This window comes from Oncorhynchus nerka, linkage group LG25, assembly GCF_034236695.1.
Source record: "Oncorhynchus nerka isolate Pitt River linkage group LG25, Oner_Uvic_2.0, whole genome shotgun sequence".
Classification (NCBI taxonomy): Eukaryota; Metazoa; Chordata; class Actinopteri; order Salmoniformes; family Salmonidae; genus Oncorhynchus; species Oncorhynchus nerka.
In genome coordinates this window covers 19,711,857-19,723,430 of record NC_088420.1, presented here as the reverse complement: position 1 = coordinate 19,723,430, position 11,574 = coordinate 19,711,857, and positions in this window count along the sequence as shown.

Sequence of the window (11,574 nt, the reverse complement as noted above, 5' to 3'; positions counted from 1 at the left end):
TGAAGACTTACAGAAAACGTTTGACCTCTGTTATTGCCAACAAAGGGTATGTAACAAAGAATTGAGATTTAAAAAAAATATTGACCAAATACTTATTTTCCACCATAATTTGCAAATAAATTAATAAAAAATCCTACAATGTGATTTTCTGGATTTTTTTCCTCATTTTGTCTGTCATAGTTGAAGTGTACCTATGATGGAAATTACAGGCCTCTCTCATATTTTTAAGTGGGAGAACTTGCACAATTGGTGGCTGACTAAATACTTTTTTGCCCCACTGTATATATATATTTATATTGTGAAACAAGCATGTAATGTAAATAGGCTACAGTAGCCTATACTTCAGAGGGGAAGGTAGTCTCCACACACTAACACAGGCAAATATTGTAAGATATCAGGCAGACACTGGAAGTAGTTTCAGATTGAGGGCTTTGCATAGGCGGTTTGTTGTATTTTTTTGCGGGACTGGAAAACAATGCCCAGAACATAAAATAACGTTATTAACCAGTTCTCATACTTTTAAAATAATGGCTCTGTTCCTGGAACAGTATAGATCACTTTCGTTCCTTGTTCCGTTTCTGTTTTTAGAAACGTTTATTTTCTGGTTTTTGGTTCTGTTCCCTGAACCGGTTCCAACCCCTGCCTCCACCTAATAATTATCCTCAAGAAGTCGACAAGATTTCCAATGTAACACTACTTGGAGCATCAACATGCTCACAGCCAGGTTTGATAAGTAAGTCAAAGCACTTGAGGACATTAACTCTCAAATTAAACAGAACACGTGGATGCAATCACGAATGCATCTAAGACTGTTCAATTCAATGCTGCTGAGATAAAAGAAAGCAAAACGAAAATTGCTTACCTGGAAAAGGACTCATTACTCCTGAAAGACAACGAGGTAAAAACCAAAGCCATAGAATTAGAGCATATAAATGTGGATGGAACCTCTGAATCAACAGGATGGAGGAAAATAATGAGGAGAGCGCCAGAGATGAGGTAATCCGTCTCCTTGCTGAGATCGCACCCCACCTGTCAGGGAAGCTGGAGAACGTCGTCGGCTCCCATGCCCTGGATCCGTAGGAAGGAAGACAAGATGCAGCAAAAGATGATCATCCAGTTCTCCATGTGTCGGTACCAAGACGGGTTCTGGAGAATCCCAAAGCTGTCTTCTGTTTGTAAAGAAGATGGTTAAATCAAATTGTATTTGTCACAATCGCCGAATATAACTGGTTTAGACTTTCATGAAATGCTAGCTTTTGAGCCCTTCCCAACAATGCATAGTTTAAAAATAAAATAGTAAGAAGGTGGATAAAATACACAAATGGATCGACACTGAACAAAAATATAAACGCAACATGTAAAGTGTTGGTCCCATGTTTCTTGAGCTGAAATAAAAGATTGTAGAAATGTTCCATATGCACAAAAATATTATTTATCTAAGTTGTTGTGCACAAATGTGTTTACATCCCTGTTAGTGAGCATTTCTCTTTTGCCAAGATAATCCAACCACATCACAAGTGTGGCATATCAAGTAACTGATTAAACAGAATTATCATTACACAGATCCTAGAAATGTGGACACTAAAAGGCCACTCTAAAATGTGCAGTTTTGTCATAACACAACACATACAGCAGTTGCCAGATAATTGAATGTTAATTTCTCTATCATAAACTGCCTCCAATGTAGTTTTAGAGAATTTGGCAGTATGGCCAATTGGCCTGGGTGGGTGAGCAGATTGCTGATGTTCACTTTGTGAACCGAGTGCCTTATGGTGGCGGTGTGGTTATGGTATGGGAAGGCATAAACTACGGACAACAAACACAATGACATTTTATTGATGACAATTTGAATGCACAGAGATTGCGTGACGAGATCCTGAGGCCCATTGTCGTGCCATTCATCTGCAGCCATCACCTCATGTTTCAGCATGATAATGCCCCATGTCGCAAGGATCTGGACACAATTCCTGATAGCTGAAAATGTCCCAGTTCTGCATACTCACCAGATGTGTTTAGGATACTCTGGATCGACGGCGTTTTCCAGTTCACGCCAATATCCAGCAACTTTTCACAACCATTGAAGAGGAGTGAACAACATTCCACAGGCCACAATAAACAGCCTGATCAACTCTATGCGAAGATGTGTCACACTGCATGAGGCAAATGGTGGTCACACCAGATACTAACTGGTTTTCTGAGCCACACCACCTACTTAAAAGAAAAGAAGTTATCTGTGACCAGATGCATATCTGCATTCCCAGTCATGTGAAATCCATTGATTAATACCAAAAAAGTGTTAAACAAATTAAAATATATTTTAGATTCTTCAAAGTAGCCACCCTTTGCCTTGGTATTTGGTATTTTATTAGGATCCCTATTAGCGGTTGCAAAAGCAGCAGCTACTCTTCCTGGGTTCCACACAAAACATGAAACATGACGTAATACAGAACATTAATAGACATGAACAGTTTAAGTACGGAACTACATAAAACATTTTTTAAGTCACACGTAGCCTACATATCAATGCTGTTACGGATACAGTTATCGTGTGTGTGTGTATCCTGTGTGTGTGTTTCTTTTCTCTCCTTCTCCCCTCACAGGTGAAAATCATCACTCCCCAATCAGTCAACAATCAATCATCAATCAGAAGACACACCTCCTCCTATTTCCTACCCTATCACAGTTCCTTCCCCATGGTTTAAAAACCCCATCATTTGTTTGCTCTAGAGCTCAATCTCTCGCTCAATCTCTCGCTCAATCTCTCGCTCAATCTCTCTGTAAATGCCATGTCTGTAAATGCCATGTCTGTAGGTCTCTGTGTTTCACTCTCGCTTTGTGTCATAACCTCTCTTTTGTTTAAGCACCTCATAGCACTTTGTCATCACCTGTGAGTATTGTTTTTGGGTTATGGTGTTTGTTGCTGGTGGGAAAAGGGGGAAACCAAGACAAGTCGCCCATGGGCATACACTACCCGTAGGTGAACTTTGTTAAATACACTAGTTAGAACTGGGCGGACCACCCACTGTATTTTTGGTTAGTTAGTTAGCTGTTGTTAAAGTAGGCTAGTCTAGCTTAGGGGTGTTTTTGAATACTTATTGTTTCTTTTCTTGGGTCCAGCTCAGCCCCTTTTCCTGCTCCCCCCATTACCGTGTGTTTATAAATAAACCTAGAGTTTGACGGTAGATTTCTGTTGTCGTGGTTATTTCGTGCACACTTTTACTTTGTCACAATAATAATTTGCATGAGTTATGTTACGGGTCTCATTACCATCCCCCCTAGACTGTCGTGCCAAAAGGGATTCGTAACATAAGTGGGGGCTCATCCGGGATCTGTCATAACTGACACCCATGCCGCTCATGTAGATTGTTGTAGTGGTATAGTTCAGTGTTGAGCGTCATAGCTGAAGTAGCATTAGTGTTTGCTATTTTCTTTGGCACTTGTGAAGTAGTGTAACATGACTACTTTTGATTTGAGATCCTTTTTGGATAACCCTTCATGGGAGGTTTTTGACAAATGTCGTAGAGTTGATTTAATGACCTTGGCTGACCATTATTCAGTATCGATTCCGCAGAGTTTAGTTAAGGCGGAGGTTAAACAGCTAGTGTTAAATGTTTTGTTGGAAGAGCAGGTGCTTGTGTTACCGCTGCCTGAGTCTACTACCCCTGTAGCGGATGTTGCTGCTCCTGTAAGCCCATTGGTGTCTGATAATGAGGAGAGGCTAAAACACCAGCCACATTGTCCCGTTTTGATCCACTCTCCCCACTGTCAAATGGTGATGCCAGGAGGGATGTCCGTTTAGCACAGTTCCAACTGGAGGTGGAAGAGAGAGCCCAAATTAGGCAAGAGACTCTCCAGTTGGAGATATGTAAAATAGAGGCAGAAAAAGAACGAGAACAACGGCATTTGGAGATGTGTAAAATTGAGGCAGACAGAGAACAAAGGCAGTTGGAGTTCAAAATGCGCCATATGGAACTGGAGGCAGAGATAGCGAGGCTAGCCTCCGGTCCTACTGTGCCTGTTTGTGAGCCGTCCTCACCTGCTGTGTCCTCAAACACGTTTGACATTAGTAGGCAGATTGCCTTAGTACCTTTGTTCAGAGAGTCAGAGGTTGACTCCTATTTTTGTGTATTTGAGCGTATAGCCGTAGCATTGAAATGGCCTGAAGAGGTATGGTGCCTATTACTTCAGTGTAAATTAACTGGTAAAGCCCAAGAGGTTTTGTCAGCGCTACCTCTGGAGGACAGTTTGACTTATGAAGTGGTCAAAGCTACTGTTCTTCGTGCCTATGAGCTTGTGCCTGAGGCATACCGACAGAGATTTAGGTCTCATAGAAAGTCTTCTAGTAAGACTTATGTGGAATTTGCTAGAGACAAGGGAAATCTGTTTGATAAATGGCATGCTGCTAGTAAGGTAACTGATTTCAACTCTCTCCGGGAGTTAATCTTGTTGGAAGAGTTTAAAAATTGCTTACCCGAACGCATTGTAGTTTACCTAAACGAACAGAAAGTATCCTCCCTGGCAGAAGCGTCTGTGTTGGCAGACGAGTTTGTGTTGACGCACAAGAGTGTGTTTTCGGCTCAAACTGAGAGTAGAGCCACTGAGTTTCCTACCTTTAGCCCTAGTCGGCCAGCAGTAGTATATCAAGCACGCCAGAAGAATGAGCGTCCCTGTTTCTATTGTCATAAAGTAGGACATATGATTAATGATTGCTTCCTGCTTAAACGCAAACAAGGGATGCCTCTTCGGTGCCAAGCCACCAACAGGTGTTGCTCTAATTCGTACGGTTGTGAGGTCTGCAACAAAACAGGTGCCTCAGGGTAACTGTAGTTTGAAAGTCTCAATCCCCGACCGCAGTTATGAACCATTCATTTTCGAGGGGTTTGTGTCCCTAACGAATGACGTCTCAGCAACCGGTTAAAATCCTTAGAGATACTGGTGCGGGCGCAGTCGTTTATATTGTCAGATGTGTTGTCCTTATCTGACGATACATACTGTGGTTCCAGTGTGTTAGTGCAGGGTATTGAAATGGGTTTTGTCCCAGTGCCATTGCACTTTGTGAAAGTACACTCTGAGTTAATCAGTGGAATATTCAGAGTGGGGGTACGCCCTATGTTGCCAGTGAAAGGTGTGACCTTTATAATGGGTAACGATATTGCCGGAGGAAAGGTAGTACCCGTATTGGAAGTATTGGATAAAAGTGACCACTCTCTCTCGAATGAGCTGGCACAGAGTTATCCACATGTGTTCCCCGCTTGTGCTGTCACTCGTGCTCAGGCACTACAAGAGGGTGACGTGATAGATTTGTCGAACACTGTTCTGTTCAAAGAGGTTGATCAAGAAGATGGATTGTGTGATACCTCTGAGAAGCTGATCACCTCTGACAAACAGCCCAGGAAAGAATCAAAGAACGTTGAACTTATTGCTGATGCAATACAGTTAGCAGTCACTCATGAGCAGCTGATTGCTAACCAAAAGGTTGACAACAAGCTTGCTAAATGTTTTTCTAGTGTTGTCTCATTGGAAGATGTGAAGAAGAACGTGGCTTACTTCATTGATGGTAATCTCCTCATGCGTAAATGGAAATCCCATGTTGACGCGGATGGAGATTGGAATGCTGTTTACCAAATAGTGATTCCTACAGCCTTTCGACAAAATGTGTTATCCCTTGCTCATGATCACCAGTGGTCTGGTCATTTAGGAATCACAAAAACTTATGATCGGATCCTTCGACATTTCTTTTGGCCGGGTTTAAAACAAGATGTGGCTCAGTTCTGTCGGACATGCCACACATGTCAGATAACAGGAAAACCAAATCAGGTTATTCCTCCCGCTCCTCTTTGTCCCATACCTGTCATAGGTGAACCATTCGAGCATGTGGTGGTTGATTGTGTCGGACAGTTACCGAAGACAAAATCGGGTAACCAGTTTTTGTTAACGATAATGTGTATGGCTACAAGATACCCCGAGGCCATTCCTCTGAGAAGGATTACAGCCCCGGTAGTGAGTAAAGCCTTAATAAAATTCTTCACGACATTCGGGTTACCTAGGGTGGTACAAAGCGATCAAGGAACCAATTTCCTATCCAAGCTCTTCAGGCAGGTGTTAAAATCCTTGTCAATTACGCACCGTGTGTTAAGCGCCTATCACCCAGAGTCTCAGGGTGCACTTGAAAGATGGCATCAGACACTGAAGTCTATGCTACGTAAATATTGTTTGGAATCTGAGAAAGATTGGGATGAGGGAGTTCCTCTAGTTTTGTTTGCTGCTCGTGAAACTGTGCAGGAGTCCCTAGGTTTCAGCCCGGCTGAACTGGTGTTTGGTCACACAGTGAGAGGACCAATGAAAGTCCTTAAAGAACAGTTCTTGTCCCAAGAGTTGTGTACCAGAGATGAGAATGTGTTGGACTACGTTAGTCGCTTTCGTGAGCGCCTACACCAAGCTTGTGCTCTCGCAAAGGAAGCTCTGTCTTCCTCACAGAGGAGCATGAAAAGACACTATGATAAAGAGGCTGTTTCTCGTCCACTACAGCCAGGTGACCAAGTACTGGTGTTATTACCTGTTCCAGGATCTTCACTGTCAGCTCGTTTCTCGGGTCCTTATTTAATTGAAAAGAAAATAAGTGAAACTGACTATGTGATTCAAACTCCTGATAGACAACGCCAATCTCGTGTGTGTCACATTAACATGTTGAAAGCTTACCACACCCGACCCATCACACAGTTAGAGAGTTCAAAAACAGAGGAAGGTACTGCTGTCTCCTCTGCTACTACTGCTATGATAGTGGACTGTCATATTGATGATGTTGATGGCTTGAGTTGCGCAATACTCAGCAGCAGTGTGTTAGATTGCCCAACTCAGAAATGCTGCTGTCTATCCAATCCGGTCTGGTTCATTTAACGGATGGACAGGCCAATGATATTGTGAGGCTACTACACAGTTTTCCATGTCCCTTTAATGACGTTCCTACTCGCACAAATGTGTTGGAACATGACATTAATGTTGGAAATGCTACACCTATCAAGCAACACCCATATCGTATCAACGCTTCCAAGAGGAAGATAATGAGGGATGAGGTGAAATATTTGTTGGAGAATGACCTGGCTAAGCCAAGTTCAAGCCCTTGGAGTTCTCCTTGAATTCTGGTTCCTAAACCTGATGGTACGTCCAGGTTATGTACGGATTATCGAAAGGTAAATTCTGTCACAATGCCAGATTCGTTCCCGTTACCCCGACTGGACGACTGTATCGACACTATTGGTGCTGCTAAGTATGTAACTAAGTTAGACCTCTTAAAAGGTTACTGGCAGGTTCCGTTAACTTCACGTGCTTCTGAGATTTCTGCCTTTGTGACCCCAGACAACTTCCTACAGTACTCAGTCATGGCTTTTGGGATGCGAAATGCACCAGCCACTTTCCAACGACTGGTTAACTCCGTATTAGCTGGCGTTCCTAATTGTAGTGCATACCTTGATGACCTAGTGATTTATTCGTCTGAGTGGTCAGATCATGTTGACTCGCTAAGGGTAGTATGTGAACGGTTGGCAGCTGCTTCTCTAACCCTGAACTTGGCAAAGTGCGAGTTTGGGAAGGCTACTGTTACCTATCTCGGTAAAGAGGTTGGCCATGGACAGGTGCGCCCTGTTGATGCCAAGGTCTTGGCTATAACTGCATTCCCTGCACCTACCACCAGACGAGAGCTACGCCGCTTTTTAGGGATGGTTGGCTACTACCGGGTCCAGCGAAAGCACTCTTATGTAGTACACCTGTACTTGCTGCTCCAGATTTTGAACAACCGTTCAAACTTGAAGTAGATGCTAGTGCCAGAGGTGCTGGTGCTGTTCTACTGCAGCAGGACAAGAGTGGAGTGGATCATCCCGTTTGTTATTTTTCACGTAAATTTAATAAATGTCAAACAAACTATGCGACAATAGAACAAGAAGCTCTTGCTTTGTTGTTGGCTCTGCAATACTTTGAAGTATATATTGGTTCCAGTGCCCTACCCGTGATAGTATATACTGACCATAACCCCTTAGTTTTTCTCCACCGAATGTACAACCAGAACCAGCGCCTTATGCGTTGGGCGCTGATTGTACAAAATTATAATTTGGAGATCCGCCACAAAAAGGGTTCTGATAATGTGTTGGCAGATGCTTTGTCTCGTGTGTGAAAATGATTTCTGTATGTTTTGCAAGGTTGTTGCTTTGTTGTGAGTATTCATTGAAATACTGTAGTCGCAACCCCTAGGGTTGCTCTTTTAAGGGTGGGAGTGTTACGGATACAGTTATCCTGTGTGTGTGTGTATCCTGTGTGTGTGTTTCTTTTCTCTCCTTCTCCCCTCACAGGTGAAAATCATCACTCCCCAATCAGTCAACAATCAATCATCAATCAGAAGACACACCTCCTCCTATTTCCTACCCTATCACAGTTCCTTCCCCATGGTTTAAAAACCCCATCATTTGTTTGCTCTAGAGCTCAATCTCTAGCTCAATCTCTAGCTCAATCTCTCGCTCAATCTCTCTGTAAATGCCATGTCTGTAAATGCCATGTCTGTAGGTCTCTGTGTTTCACTCTCGCTTTGTGTCATAACCTCTCTTTTGTTTAAGCACCTCATAGCACTTTGTCATCACCTGTGAGTATTGTTTTTGGGTTATGGTGTTTGTTGCTGGTGGGAAAAGGGGGAAACCAAGACAAGTCGCCCATGGGCATACACTACCCGTAGGTGAACTTTGTTAAATACACTAGTTAGAACTGGGCGGACCACCCACTGTATTTTTGGTTAGTTAGTTAGCTGTTGTTAAAGTAGGCTAGTCTAGCTTAGGGGTGTTTTTGAATACTTATTGTTTCTTTTCTTGGGTCCAGCTCAGCCCCTTTTCCTGCTCCCCCCATTACCGTGTGTTTATAAATAAACCTAGAGTTTGACGGTAGATTTCTGTTGTCGTGGTTATTTCGTGCACACGTTTACTTTGTCACCATAATAATATGCATGAGTTATGTTACGGGTCTCATTACCATCCCCCCTAGACTGTCGGGCCAAAAGGGATTCGTAACAAATGCATACACATACACATAAGCTATCTAGGTCAAATAGAGGAGAGGTGTTGCTTTATCTGTTTTCTTTAACCAGGTTTGCTGTTTATTTGAGCAATATGAGATGGAATGGAGTTGCATGCAATAATGGCTCTGTAAAATACTGTACGCTTTCTTGAATTTATTCTGGATTTGGGGACTGTGAAAAGACCCCTGGTGACATGTCTGGTGGAGTAAGTGTGTGTCAGAGCTGTGTGTAGGTTAACTATGAATACAATTGGGGATTTTCAACACGTTTCTTATAAAAAGAAGAGGTGATGCAGTCAGTCTATTCTCAACTCTTAGCCAAGAGAGACTGGCATGCATAGTATTTATATCAGCACACTGATTGCAATGAATAGCAAAACGTGCAGCTCTGTTCTGCGCCAGCTGCAGCTTAACTAGGTATTTCCTTGCAGCACTGGACTGGACAATAACGAAGATTAGACAAAACTTGATGACAGCTTTACACACGCTTGGCATTCTCTCAACCAGCTTCACCTGGAAGGGTTTTCCAACAGTCTTGAAGGAGTTCCCACATATGCTGAGCACTTGTTGGCTGCTTTTCCTTCACTCTGCGGTCCAACTCATCCCAAACCATCTCAATTGGGTTGAGGTCGGTGGATTGTGTTGGCCAGGTCATCTGATGCAGCACTCCATCACTCTCCTTCTTGGTCAAATAGCCCTTACACAGCCTGGAGGTGTGTTGGGGCATTATCCTGTTGAAAAACAAATGATAGTCCCACTAAGCGCAAATCCGATTGGATGGTGTATCGCTGCTGAACGCATTGGTAGCCATGCTGGTTAAGTGTGCCTTGAATTCTAAATAAATCACCAGAAAAGCACCATCACACCTCCTCCTCCTCCATGCTTCACGGTGGGAACCACACATGCAAAGATCATCCGTTCACCTACTCTGCGTCTCACAAAGACATGGCGATTGGAACCAAAAATCTCACATCAGACCAAAGGACAGATTTTCACCGGTCTAATGTCCATTGCTCGTGTTTCTTGGCCAAAGCAAGTCTCCTCTTCTTATTGGTGTCCTTTAGTAGTGGTTTCTTTGCAGCAATTCAACCATGAAAGCCTGATTCACGCAGTCTCCACTGAACAGTTGATGTTGAGATGTGTCTGTTACTTGAACTCTGAAGCATTTATTTGGGCTGCAATCTGAGGTGCAGTTAACTCTAATGAACTTATCCTCTGCAGCAGAGTTAATTCTGGGACTTCCTTTCCTGTGGCGGTCCTCATGAGAGCCAGTTTCATCATAGCGCTTGATGGTTTTTGCGATGGCACTGGAAGAAACTTGAAAAGTTCTTGAAATTTTCCGCATTAACTGACATTCATGTCTTAAAGTAATGATGGACCATTGTTTCTCTTTGCTTATTTGACCTGTTCTTGCCATAATATGGACTTGTTTTTTTACCAAATAGGGATATCTTCTGTATAGCACCTCTACATTGTCACAACACAACTGATTGGCTCAAATGCATTAAGAAGGAAAGAAATTCCACAAATTAACTTTTAACAAGGCACACCTTTTAATCAAAATGCATTCCAGGTGACTACCTCATGAAGCTGGTTGAGAGAATGCCAAGAGTGTGCAAAGCTGTCATCAAGACAAATGGTGGCTACTTTGAAGAATCTCAAATATAATATATATTTTGATTTGTTTAACACTTTTTTGATTCCATATGTGTTATTTCTTAGTTGATGTCTTCACTATTCTTCTACAATGTAGAACATAGTAAAAATAAAGAAAAACCCTAGAATAGGTAGGTGTGTCCAAACTTTTGACTGGTACACACACATACACACAGGGAGTACCAGTACCCGATCAATGCGCAGCACAGGACGTTGGTGGCACCTTAATTGGGGAGGGTGGGCTCGTGGTAATGGCTGGAGCAGAATCTATGGAATGGTAGCAAATACATAAAACGAATGGTTTCCATGTGTTTGATGCCATTCCAGGAGCTTCATTCCAGCCATTATTATGAGCCGTCCTCCCCTGAGCAGTTTCCACTGATGTGCAGAGGTACGAGGTATTTAAGGTAAATACACTATACCTTTCAAAAGTTTGGGGTCACTTACAAATTTCCTTGTTTTTAAAGAAAAGCATTTTTTTTTGTCCATTTAAAATAACATCAAATTGATCAGAAATACAGTGTGGACATTGTTAATGTTGTAAATGACTATTGTAGCTGGAAATTGATGATTTTTATGGATTATCTACATAGGCGTACAGAGGCCCATTATCAGCAACTAATCCAAGTTCATCATTTTAAAAGGCTAATTGATCATTAGAAAAACCTTTTGCAATTATGTTAGCACAGCTGAAAATGCTGAGTATCAGCATTTGTGGGTTCGATTACAGGCTCAAAATGTCAAAGAATCCGGCGTCGGTCTAGCAATGCAGTCTTAAAACGCATGGGGGCGTTGCGATTCCCCTGTGTTGTGGACATCGCCATTGAAATGCATGACATACAATGGATATTGTGAACGAGGCTT